This window comes from Engystomops pustulosus, chromosome 5, assembly GCF_040894005.1.
Source record: "Engystomops pustulosus chromosome 5, aEngPut4.maternal, whole genome shotgun sequence".
Lineage (NCBI taxonomy): Eukaryota > Metazoa > Chordata > Amphibia > Anura > Leptodactylidae > Engystomops > Engystomops pustulosus.
In genome coordinates, this window is record NC_092415.1 from 17,640,673 (window position 1) to 17,654,319 (window position 13,647).

General features: G+C 44.1%; 1 protein-coding gene across 2 annotated transcripts in view; it reads left to right on the top strand.

The window, feature by feature from the left end:
• SNTB1 (syntrophin beta 1) overlaps positions 1-13,647 on the top strand; it is a 116,867-nt gene that overhangs the window by 88,586 nt on the left and 14,634 nt on the right. The gene's annotated exons all lie outside the window — the stretch shown is intronic.

Below are 13,647 nucleotides of genomic sequence, written 5' to 3' on the forward strand. Positions count from 1 at the left end.
CTGATCATCTGTTTGCTATGGGGGTCTTTATCACTTCATCTGCATCCAGAGTTATTTATAGTATAGTCCTCCCAAATAACCCATGAATGTAAGCCCCAGACCGGACAACTAATACAAAGCTTAGCCCAGATCCCTCCAATAACACCAGACCCCAGACCCTACATAGATTCCAGACTAGACTTACTACCTGAATAAGATCCCTCAATACAGACCATAGACCACATCTCCTTATTAAATACAGACCCCAGACCCTACAGCTAAACAAACGCAAACCTCAGACCAGGCCCCTCTAAACCATTACAGACCCCACACCAAGTTGTTATTGACAACTCCTTTAATTTTGTATGAGTTTCGATAAAACCTCTGCAATGTTTTTTGCTATACACAGTCAATTTAGGATTTGGTGCGGATGTCTGTGAATGTGGTAAATAAGACGAGTATGAAGGGAGATTTATCAGAAGTGTCTGAGGTAAAATTGTTTTAGTTGCCCATGGAAACCAATCAAAGCTCAGCTTTCGTTGTATAACCAGCTGTGGGAAAATTAAAACTGAGCTCTGATTGGTTGCCATGGTCAACTAGAACAGTTTTACCTCAGACACTTCTGATAAATCTCCCCCTTTGGGGAGCAGAACTGTTCTAGTGCCCATAGCAACCAATCAGAGCTCAGCTTTCATTTCCCCACAGCTGTTTATAAAATTAAAGCTGATCTCTGATTGGTTTCCATGGGCAACTAGAAGAGTTTTACCTCAGAAACTTGATGATAAATCTCCCCCTTTGTGTTTATGGCTGGCGGACATTTTTTTTTTGCTAGCACTGATCGCTGTATAATCAGCAAGAACTTCTGCAGATCTGGAGGAATGAAGTGGACTTCGTGCTGGCGGCCATTTTGTTGCTATCACTGCAGTTCAGAAAGGAATGGAGCACACTCATAAACCATAATTATAGGGCAATATTCAGATGATGAGCCCCGTTCCCTCAGGCATTTGCCTAATTTTCCCATTAGGAAATGTGATCCTGTTCCTTAATCAGCATTTTTTCACGGATGTATAACTACACCCCATGGAAAACTCAGGCAGGCAAATACATGGGGTGTCACCAAGAACTCTGCACCTCCAGCACTCTATAGTGATATCCATCCACTTTGGTTTCTAAATTTACGAAACCCGTTATTATCGGATCCTTAGAGACATATAATCCTGCATACTAAATGTCATAAGAACTGCAGTTCTGTCCTGAATTTTTAGAAATCCTCCTTTACTATGACTATGAGGCCTATGCTGCTAGGCCCAAGGCAGCCTGTGTGGCGTCTTACTCTAGGTTACCTAGCAACCTAGCTATCTAGGTGAACACCATCTCCACACATCAAGCTATATTCTAGATAGCGGTCACTGTAAAGTTGCTTTTCCATATTTTGGGGCTGATTTATGTGTGGCAGTCACATTTTTCAATCTGTTTATGACAGAAATCTGACTTTATTTGCGCAAAAAAAACTCTAAAATTCCTTGCGCCACATTCATCAACAGTTTTTGGCACCTTTTTACAACAAAAGAGGCGTGGCCTAATTAAAGGGGCATTGACTTGCAGGAAAAGTAGTATGTGCCAAAAATGTTGGTGTCTATTTCTGTCGGACACTAAGAAAACTAATGGGACGCGTGTAGTTAGACTGGACAGGTCTATAATTTTATACGTACATTTACCGCTATGTGGAACAGGTCGTATTTGTGGTTAGTGTGTTGTTTTGGCAAATGCTGGCAAGAATGAGACCAAAAAGAGTAATTAACAATAATAGTCTGTTATAGTGAGGTGTCTACACTACGGAGGCCATGGTGGCAGCCAGTGAGCGTTGTGTATAGGAGTAGTTGGGCACTGCAAAAGTGTTAGGCCCCTGGAGATTTGTGTAATTGTACCTTTGTTAGTAGCAGCAGGACTGTGAAAATGGATTTATATTCCAGGATTGTAGCTTTTTAAAGAGCTCTGCGAGTATGTCCTCACTCTGCTGTGCTCTGTGCTCACTGAAGCCAGTGTGAGGTTTTAACCCTGGAGATCTGTGTACTCATACCTTTTTGTATGTTATTAGTAGCAGCAGGATTGTGAAATATGGATTTACATTCCAGGATTGTAGCTTATCCAAATGCACTGGGGGTGTGCCCTCACACTGCTGTGATCTGTGTATCCTGTAGCCAATTTTAGGTAATGACCCTAGAGATATGTGTAATCAGACTTTTTGTATGTTGTTAGCAGCAGCAGGAATGTGAAATATGGATATATATATATTCCAGGATTGTAGCTTCTTCAAGGGCTGGGGGCGTATCCTCACACTGCTGGGCTGTTAGCTCTCTGCATTGTGCTGTTCCATAACTGGAAGCATTCTTCTGCTTTTACTCAGAACAGAGGACAGAGACCACAACAGTGTGAGGACTTGAAGAAACTACAATCCCATACAATAAATCAATTATCACATTACTTCTGCTACTAAAAAACATACACAAAGATTTGATTACACATCCCTCCGAGGACAATACCCAGCACTGGCTGCAGAGAGAACAGAGCACAGCAGTGTGAGGACTTAGGAAGAAACTACAATCCGATAAAATAAATCAATTATTATATTACTGTTACTACTAAAAAACATACACAAAGATATGGTTAAATGTTTCTCCGGGGACAATACCTCACACTGGCTGCAGAGATAACAGAGCACAGCAGTGTGAGTACAATGCCAGTACAATCAGTAGAATATAAATTCATATTTTACAGTCCTGCTGCTATTGACACCATGCACAAAGGTATAGTTACATACTAGGGCCAATGATTTACACTGGCTGCAGAGATAACAGAGCACAGCAGTGTGAGTACAAATTGTCAGTACAATCCTAGAATATAAATCCATATTTTACAGTCCTGCTGCTATTGACACCATGCACAAAGGTATAGTTACATACTAGGGCCAATGACTTACACTGGCTGCAGAGATAACAGAGCGCAGCAGTGTGAGGACAAATTGTCAGTACAATCCTAGAATATAAATCCATATTTTACAGTCCTGCTTCTACTGACACCATGCATAAAGGTATGGTTACATAGATCTCCATGGCCACTGACACTGGCTGCAGAGAGAATAGAGCACAGCAGTGTCAGGACATGCCCCAAATACAATCCTGGAACATAAATCCATATTTTACAGTTCTGCTGCTAATAATAACACACAATACCTAACACTGTCTGCAGAGAGAATAGAGCACAGCAGTGTTGGGACATGCCCCAAGTACAATCCTGGAATATAAATTCATATTTCACAGTCCTGCTGCTACTAATAACACACACAAAGGTCTGATTATACATCTCACAAGGTTCAATACCTAACCCTAGCTACAGGTTAATCAGTTCTCAAGGACTCCCTTTAAGAGAGTGTATCCGGCCCTGATCTAATGATCACCGGTGATAAGTGATGTAGCTGCGGCAGATACGGCTGCGGATTGACAGGTCGGCAGGAGCTTCTGTATTCTGCTCCATCCTCGGTGCATTAATTCCGCTCAGGAAGTCCTCCGACTGTTATCAAGTGTTAATGAGTGAAACAAAAGCCCGGGAAAGGTTATTACGGCCTCATAACTCATTGTCCCCATTGTCTCAGCCGCATTATCGCAGCTTAATAAAGGCTTGGAAATAAATTGATCGTTGAGACTTTCAAAGGGGTTTAACTCTTTTCCGCTTTTTAATGAGGCCCGGCGCTAGTTGGCCTTATTATTTCCCTGATGGATGACAGATCTGCGGCCAAGACGCTGACCCGCGCTTTACACAACACCTCATCGGCCGGGGGGGATTAACTCCGTGCCTTCCAGCGTGCATCTCCCACCGCCAGTCCCAAAATGTCAAAAACTTATCCCGGGACCCAAAGGGTTAAGAGCATGTCATCTATTTCTGTCCGCTCGGCGTTCCACCTTCTTCCGCGGTCATTTACATGTTTTGTCGTTGAATTAGCCGGGGTGTATTGTGAGGAGTATTCGAGGCGTGTGCGTTGGATCTTATTTTTGTCACATTTTCTCCGTGGTGCCCACAACTTGTGAGTCGTGGCCCAGTCAGTCCAATTTTGTGGGATTTTAATTTTGTTGGTGAGAAAAACCATAGGTGACTGCATGCGCCTCGGCGTTGTTGTAGATGTAATTTTAGGGGTTTTCCAGGCAAAATATATTGATAACCAATCTATACAACAGGTCATCAATATCGGATTGGTGAGGTTCTGATACCGAGCAACCCCACAGATAAGCTGTGCTCGAATCCATGGACAATAAGAAGCAAACAGCTCCATTCTCATTGTAGTGGTCACACCAGGTTACTGCAAATTTGAATGGGAGCTAAGATGCAATTACTCAACACATCCACAGCACAGAGAATGGCGCTGTCTGTTTCATGGTCCATTCTAGGCGCATTGTAAGAACAGCCAACCTGTGGGGGTGTCTGGTGATTACGTTTTGACTTGTTGTAAAGACCAGTCAACGAGGAGCAGAAGATCAGGGCCGGTGTATAAGAACTCATAAACTCCCCCATAAATATTCTACCAAAAGTAATCAATACAGCAAATTTAGGTTCCAGTATTTCACATGGAAACAAGGAAATGAATTCCTTTGATCTCCAAATAAGGCAGGAAGATCCACGTTTGAGTGGAGTTCACCAGGACATGGTCCGATTCAAGAGAATATTGACATGTGACCTGGTGCTTTAGGTGGTAGTTGGGTACCAGGTAGATAGTCCTAGGTAGGGCATTCCAAAGAATTAGTGCAGCTCAGGAGAAGTCCTGGAGACATGAGATTATAAAGTAGAGAATAGTCTTAGATTGCTGGCAGATGGACGAGCAGGGTTGTAGCTGGAGAACCTTGTAGATGAGGGTGAGTAGTTATGTAACCAGTGTAGTGACTGGCACAAACTGGGGGCAACCATATAACATCTGGACTGACAGACGTTTGTTTGAGAACAAAATGAGGTTTTATACTAATGTCTTATCAGAAGGATAGTACATCGAAATAAGAGTGCAGGCGTCGGACTCTCGTCACCCATGTCAATCATTTGAGGTTTGCACCCATACGTTGTTACATGCTCACTCAGGATCATGGGCAGAGCAATATACGTAATGAAAGGTCACAACGATCACTGATATGATGTGACCTCTATGATCAGCCGATCACCGATGGTGCAAACCGCTCCCACCGATGGTGGATCCTATAAGTCACCAATATTGAAATCATGGAGAAGCTGCTAAAAAGGACAAAGCTTTTCACTGTAGGAAGCTGAAACCACAGATCAGCTAGAAGCTAATTCTGTGATTGGGAGGCCGGAGCCTTCAGCGCGAGTGAGCGGGACGCGAGAGGATGAGACATTTCCTCCAGATGATGATGTACATGTTCCCACTTGACATCTATTAAAGCTGACACTGTGAAATGAAAATCTTTTGTTTTCTTCACCTCTTCCCACCATCACTCACTGAATGTGTTCAGACACCCACAGGGACCCCGTCTCATCGCTCGCCCTCGCAAACCACAAGGGGCAGCACTGTGCAGACGCATCTCATATCCTCTAGTCTCGTGTGTCTGATCCTGAGAATATATTGTGTGAGCGACTGGTAGATAATACCATCATCCCTTCACAAGTGGGAAATATATCCAGAATAATATTAATGATATACTGATATAGTGAAATAGGGGAAAATCTCACAAAATTTGAATTCTACAACTACAATAAATAGCGCACGCTACTCACACCATTTTCAACCTACTGAAAGTATTTGTTTGTTGTGGTAGAATCACAGCTTAGGATGAACACTGACCTTTTTAGGATGCTCAATTTTTTTTTTAAAACTGTATCCGCATCCATTGGGTGCCAATATAGGCTAGAGCTATGGCAAAGCAGAGAACAATGGGCTCCTCTACAGTTATGGCAAAGCAGAGAACAATGGGCTCCTCTACAGCTCTGGCAAAGCAGAGAACAATGGGCTCCTCTACAGCTCTGGCAAAGCAGAGAACAATGGGCTCCTCTACAGCTATGGCAAAGCAGAGAATAATGGGCTCCTCTACAGCTATGACAAAGCAGAGAACAATGGGCTCCTCTACAGCTATGGCAAAGCAGAGAATAATGGGCTCCTCTACAGCTATGGCAAAGCAGAGAATAATGGGCTCCTCTACAGCTATGGCAAAGCAGAGAATAATGGGCTCCTCTACAGCTCTGGCAAAGCAGAAAACAATGGGCTCCTCTACAGCTATGGCAAAGCAGAGAACAATGGGCTCATCTACAGCTATGGCAAAGCAGAGAACAATGGGCTCCTCTACAGCTCTGGCAAAGCAGAGAACAATAGGCTCCTCTACAGCTATGGCAAAGCAGAGAACAATGGGCTCCTCTACAGCTCTGGCAAAGCAGAGAACAATGGGCTCCTCTACAGATCTGGCAAAGCAGAAAACAATGGGCTCCTCTACAGCTCTGGCAAAGCAGAGAACAATGGGCTCCTTTACAGCTATGGCAAAGCAGAGAACAATGGGCTCCTCTACAGCTATGGCAAAGCAGAAAACAATGGGCTCCTCTACAGCTATGGCAAAGCAGAAAACAATGGGCTCCTCTACAGCTATGGCAAAGCAGAGAACAATGGGCTCCTCTACAGCTATGGCAAAGCAGAGAACAATGGGCTCCTCTACAGCTCTGGCAAAGCAGAGAACAATGGGCTCCTTTACAGCTATGGCAAAGCAGAGAACAATGGGCTCCTCTACAGCTATGGCAAAGCAGAGAACAATGGGCTCCCTTCTCTGCTTTTTAGAGTGTGAGACATAACTTTGCAGAAGCCCGCATTACAATGAATGCTGCCCCTTTTAAGGATACTTAACTTTTTAAAATTGTATCAGCATCCACTGAGTGCCAGTACGATGTAGAGATACGACAAAGCAAACAACAATGGACTCCCTTCTCTGCTATTTAGAGTGTGAGACATAACTTTGCAGAAGCCCACTGTAGGATGAATGCTGCCCCTTAAAGGATGCTTACTTTTTTCGAACTGTAGCATCCACTGGGTGCCAATACGGTCTAGAGCTATGGAAATCAAACAACAATGGATTCTTTTTTCTGCTTTTTAGAGTATGAGATATAACTTTGAAGAAGCCCACTACAGGATAAGTGCTGCTCCTTTACGGATACTTAACTTTTTTGTAAACTGTATCAACATCTACCGGTTGGCAAAACGGTCGCGATTATGACAAAACAAAGAACAATTGACTCCATTCTCTGCTATAACTTTGCATGCATCTGCGAATGAATGCTGCTTCTTTAAGGATACTTTTTTTCCTTTTTACACTGCATGAGCATCCAGTGGGAGCCAATAGGGTCCATAGTCTACGTATCAGAAGAATCTTATTTCAGTATTAGTGGGGACCATCTTAGATATTATTAAATTGGAGAACATTGGGTCGCATTCGGCAGCAGGGTGCCCAGGTAGGTGGGGCTTCAGTTGTGTTGGTAAATATACTCCCTACCACAGTGGTACCAGAGGTGGTAATCAGAGCCCTTTATGTGGGCACCCAGGCCTTCACCCCAACACATAGTTTGCCAGATCGGACTCAAGTCTTTCTCCTGTGGTCCAATACAGCCCAGGACGTGCCATGATCAGCGCTATTTTAAAGTGACATCCTTGGCTGCTAGGACTACAGGAGGAGCAGGAAGGTGTGGATAGAGATGGAAAGTCATTGGAGCTCCTGCTCTGGGTCCCCTGATTCTTCCTCTTCAGGGGACCCTGTAGGGAAGCTACAATCCAAATTTCTCCATCATCTTTCTATTGTATTGGAGAACTCAGGACGCCAATACGATTAAAACCTGTGATACAGCCGGGATCAATAAGTTACTGCTTAAATTGTCATGTTGGCACTTTGCGATATATAAGTAGGTTTTGGTTATAGCTTGGGCACTCTGTCTCCAAAAGTTTTGCCATCACTGCCCTACCATATCTTATCAAACAGAGGATGTAGAGGAAAATGACAAGCTCAGCTCTGCTACATCTCCATGTGTTCCCACAATATGTAGTGTCTGCCAGCAGCCCAGCGCTGCCTTTTACACAACGAGACAAAGTGACCACAGAAATGCGGCACGTGACTCCCCCTACCCTGCGGGAGCGCTTGTTATTTTGGGTAGGTCTGTGGTTGGCAGAAGAAAAAGTGACAATCTGATTTCTTTCTCTATATTTGGACATTGCGGCTGTAATAAAACACGTTTGTTTGCAAAATATAAATTAAAGGGGATGAAAGAATCTGTGTAATGCATCCGTGCTGATGGCTGGTCTGTGATGTGGCGCAGGATGTCATTGTAGAGGGGGCTAATGTGTAGGGGAGGTAAAGCCACAGCACAGGGGGGGAAGGTCTGGCCCCAGGGAGGATATTTAATGGGCAAACAGACGTCCTTGGTTCCAGATGTTAAAAACCAAGGATGTTTTGCGCTTAGACAAAAAGTAGGGGGTAATAGGAACAATCCCCTCTGACGACAGGTGACATTGAGCCATACAAACTGGTTTTCAAAATATAGAGAAACCAAGGTCCGTCTGTCTCTTTGGAGGACCCAGCACATCCATGTGTTACACAGACAACTCACTGAGCACTATGTAATACTTCATGTACCCTGCGGAGGCGCTGTAGGGAATTGGATCACTTACAACTAGGCTCCACCCCAAGGATTTTCATATTACAGCATAGAAGGTACTTGACATTGAGACATCCCTGTAATGTGATTATAATCTCTTTCAATATATATGTGCACCCAGCCCAGATTCCACTAAAGGAGCCCTAAAGAATCTGTGTTAGTGTTAGTATCTACAGAGTCATATAGAAATATACTAGAACATAATAGTTATACAATGTATAGTACTTAAAATAGAACAATCACATTAGGACCACTAGAATGTGAAACATAAGACATTTTAATACCTTAAGGTCTCAAGGGGCCACCAAAACAATATACGGTAAATGGCCACTTACCACCTCATAGTCTCTGGTCATTGTTCACTGCTGCCATGGGGGTCCTCCTGACATCACAGGTAGTGCTAGTTGGTTGAGTGACCCTCCTAGCACTTCCTGTGATGTCAGGAATAGGAGTCGTCGCCTCTGCAACAATGGCGGACAGAACTTGGAGGATTCGTAAATACTGGTCACAATAGAGGGTGGGACTCGAAAAATATACTGGTCAAAATATGGAGTGGGAGCAGGACTCCAATAATTCAGATCAAAATATTGGTCACAATAGGGAGCAGGACTGGTCACAATAGGAGGCGGGATTAAAAAATACTAGTGACAACAGGATTTAACAATACCAGATAAGCCAGATAAGGGGGTGGGGCTCAAAATTACTGGTTGCAGTTGGAAGGATTCTTAAATACTGGTCACATGGGGGGGGGGGGGGGCGGGACTCAAGACTACTGGTCACAGTAGGGGACATGCAATGTACGGTGTATTAGCTGCACATGACATACATCACGCTCTGATTCTAGAGCTGAGATGTGCGGAGATGATGTCTCTTCTATAAATACAGTCTCTTCCCGGTGTCCGGGGCTTTGTCTGTCATCTGTAGGAAGCACCTGTCCTACACATTGTAGCCGCAGGACGGGGTGTGTGCTGACAGCGCCTGTGATCCGCGGGGTCCTGTTGCTAGGGGACCTCTAATATTTGGAGGACCTGGGCGGGGGCCAGCTGCTCCTTGTTGTAGAGTAGATTGAGTAGAAGTATAAATAATGGGGGATGAGGATTTCACCTCCCGTCTTCTGCTTGGAAAAAAGTGGTCACCATCATCGTCATAGTCGTTGTTGCTGCGGCAGGTGACGGGGTTTCGCTCAAAGTTCTGGAAAAGTGACTCATCATGCAGCACGGGTGAACTTTTTCGGTTTGGTTGAGGCGTATTTGCAGTCTCCTAGAGAGAGAAATATCCTTTCTAGAATTCCCTCTTTTATGTGAAATCTCACCCTTTCACCTATTAAAAAAAAAATCTCCTCCGTAAAGCAGAGAAGAGTCATATTTTATCTGAGATGAGTCAAATTTAGAGGCTGCATGGAGCTGTGTCATTTAAGGCGACTCTATCTCTGGCTCTAACAGACCTAGAAACATGTTGCTCATGTCATATTAAAGATTAGAATCTCATCTTTCAGATCACACCAGGCTTGTGGTTCTGACCTACAGGACTAGAGATACAGACAACTAAAGACATAGTTGGAAACATGAACTGCAGATAAACATCCAATTCCTGCCTTTTCTTTATAACTGCCTGTTTCTCCAGTTCTGTAGCTCAGAACCACCAGCCTGATGTGATCTGAAAGATGAGATTCTTATCTTGAATATGACACTAGATGCAGGTGTCATGGTGCTATAGAACCAATGGAGGCATCTGAAGTGACCCTCCCCCTGCAGCCTCTAAACTTGACTAATTGCAGGCAAAATATGACTCTTCTCTGCTCATTGTTACGCGACTTTGATTTTGTATATGTAAACGGGTGAGATTATCCATAAAGTAGGGAATTCTAGAAAGGACATTTCATCCCCTACCTGAAAATCGGGTGACAGGATCCCTTTAAGTGGATTGTCAGTGTCCTGATCTTGTGGACATAGGGGGAAACCCATTGACACCTTATGATCAAATACTGATTCCTCTCCCTGTGTACCATCACCGAGGCCATAGGTTTGTATACATGGCCGCCGTCAGCCATGAGAGAGTGGGAGGAGCATGTCACTCATGAATACAATGGACTCATATTGAGTCCTCTGTATTCTTAGTTATTTTTTTTTTTTGCAAATTGAACAGACCTGCCCCTATAATATTCCAATCACATGGATAGGGAATAACTAGCTAATCAGGGAGGTTCTGACTTCTGGGACCCCCACTGGCCCAAAAGACGGGACCCCCAACAATCTGGAGAACAAGTGTCCAGCAGTTTGAGCGTGCCTACTGCCACCCCATTCAATAATAGAGGAGAGTTGGAGATTATTAGGGTTGCTTTCTCGTGATCCAGGGGTGTCCACCAGTCATACACAGAATAGGGGATAACTAGCCAATCACTGAGTGTCTGATTTCTGAGACCCCTATCAGCCACAGGAACAGATCCCCAAAAATCTGGAGAACAAGGGTCCTGTTCTAACTAAATAGTAAAGCATACAGTTAAGTGCACCTACTGCCACTCCATTCAATAACAGAAGCGATATGGAGATTATTAGGGTTGCGTTCCATGATCCAGGGGGGTCCCAGCAGTCAGATTCCCACCGATCACCAAGTTTTCCCCTATCCTGTGTATGACTGCTGGGACCTCCATGGATCACAGAAACACAGTCCTAATAATTTCTGACTCTACTATGGCAGTAGGCGCGCTCAACCTGCTGCTCCACCCATTATTGAGAACAAGACCCCTGGGGTCATATTCCCGTGATCTGTAGGGGTCCCAAAAGGTGGACCCACCAGTGGATAGAGGATAACTTATACAGTTGTGACAACCCCTTTAAGGACTTGTTTTTTGTAGTGTGATTTCTTCTTAAAGGGAAATGCACTAAAATAAAATCCTAGCACATGTATCCACAGCTCGGCGTCGATTCTGTTGCTTTGTCTCACTCCTCTGGACTTGACTTATACTTTTCACCCTTCTCCACAGCCGCCGGTTCTGATCCGGCTTCACAACCTGCGAATAACATATAATCACAACACAAATTCTAATGACAGAGAATGTTCTGTACATTTCCTCCGTAAACTACAGAACAACAGAAAATCCGAGCCCCTGGGATGTGATGACCCTCGGGCTCTTTGTGCTGTTGATGTGAGGTCTCTGCGCGGTTCTGTTCTCCCCGTAGCGAGTAATTCCACTCACTGTCTATAATACAGCAAATATAATTATTACCTGCCTGGGGATTATAGCGCTACATGGGGGGGCACGTGACAGAGGTCCATGTCCAGGGGTAAGACGTTTACTAAAATTACAGACTAAAAACCCCGTGTAGCCTGAACCGGAAGTCACCCTCCCTTCTATTTGTTGCAAATGTGAACATAAGCAAAATAAAAATGGAAGCAATGAAGGCGGATCAGACTACACAGGGGTCGCTTGTAGTCTGTTACCGTGGAAACACATTGGTCTGCAGAACAGCATCATTTTGGGTTTACTCAGGTCGTCTTTATTGAGTTATTGAAACAAAAATTAGACAACTATTCAAGTTTCTGAACCCCAATGTAAAGTATGTCACAGGGTTTGTTGTCCTTGGATACGACCACCGCTGCTGGAGAGATTGCACTAAGAAACAAATAGTTTTGCTTATGAAATGTCCGGGAGTTACTGAATGTTCCACAGCCGTCCTGTGGTAATAAAAATTGAATTCAGATGGCCGTGCACCTCAATATCACATGTGTGGCCATCACTACCAGAGTGCAGCGGGGGTCGTATCCAAGGACAACAATCTTGTTTCTACGGAACAACATGGCAACATTTATGGGAAATTATCTTCACACCGATACATTATTTTTAATAAAATGTAATTGAAGAAATCTTTGTATATTGCAGATGATTTAAATTTCATCTTTATCCCCAGAAATGAACACCCCTGTCACAGCACAGAATCACTTCTATGTAGAGAAACTTCAATGAGAGAATTAAGGAACTAATTCTAAAACCTTCTAACACACTTTGTCTTTTATTTGTTGTAAGATCTATGGTTGCTATCAGTAAATCGGAATGCTTATGTTAGAAATGGAGACAATCACATCCAGTCTAGACAATGCTCTGTGAGCTAGGAATCCAGACTGATACATTGTAGCTACCACCAGGGCATTTTCTAGATACAATTGTATCCATTCAGCGACAGTCGCCCTGTACACAGAGAGTCCTGCTCTCAGATGGCAAGTGGAGACAATTGTATCCTGTCTAGACAATGCTCTGTGAGCTAGGAATCCAGACTGATACATTGTAGCTACCACCAGGGCATTTTCTAGATACAATTGTATCCATTCAGCGACAGTCGCCCTGTACACAGAGAGTCCCGCTCTCAGATGGGAAGTGGAGACAATTGTATCCTGTCTAGACAATGCTCTGTGAGCTAGGAATCCAGACTGATACATTGTAGCTACCACCAGGGCATTTTCTAGATACAATTGTATCCATTCAGCGACAGTCGCCCTGTACACAGAGAGTCCCGCTCTCAGATGGGAAGTGGAGACAATTGTATCCTGTCTAGACAATGCTCTGTGAGCTAAACACATCGGTAGCAGCTGCACAATCTGAAGTCCAGGCTGTGTAGCTCACAGAGCGTTGTCTAGACTAGATACATGGTCCCCATGTAACAGGGTTATTGTCTCTGCATGTAGGGTTCTCATCCCCTAGCAGAGATCTTCCAAATGGTGAAAAATTGAAACACAAAAACATTTTAGAAACGTTTCGCATATAATATAACAGAGTATTCACACAAAACCACATCTACTCATTGCAGATGTAGAATTCATAATGGGGCAGATTTACTTACCCGGTCCAGTCGCGATCCAGCAGCGCATTCGGGTCTGATTCGGGTCTGCCGGGATTCACTATGGTCGTGCGCCCGATGTCCACTAGGTGTCGCTGCTGTGCCGAAGTCCGGCGGAGTTCACCTCCTCCGTCTCGGTGTATGTGAGCGCTATTCT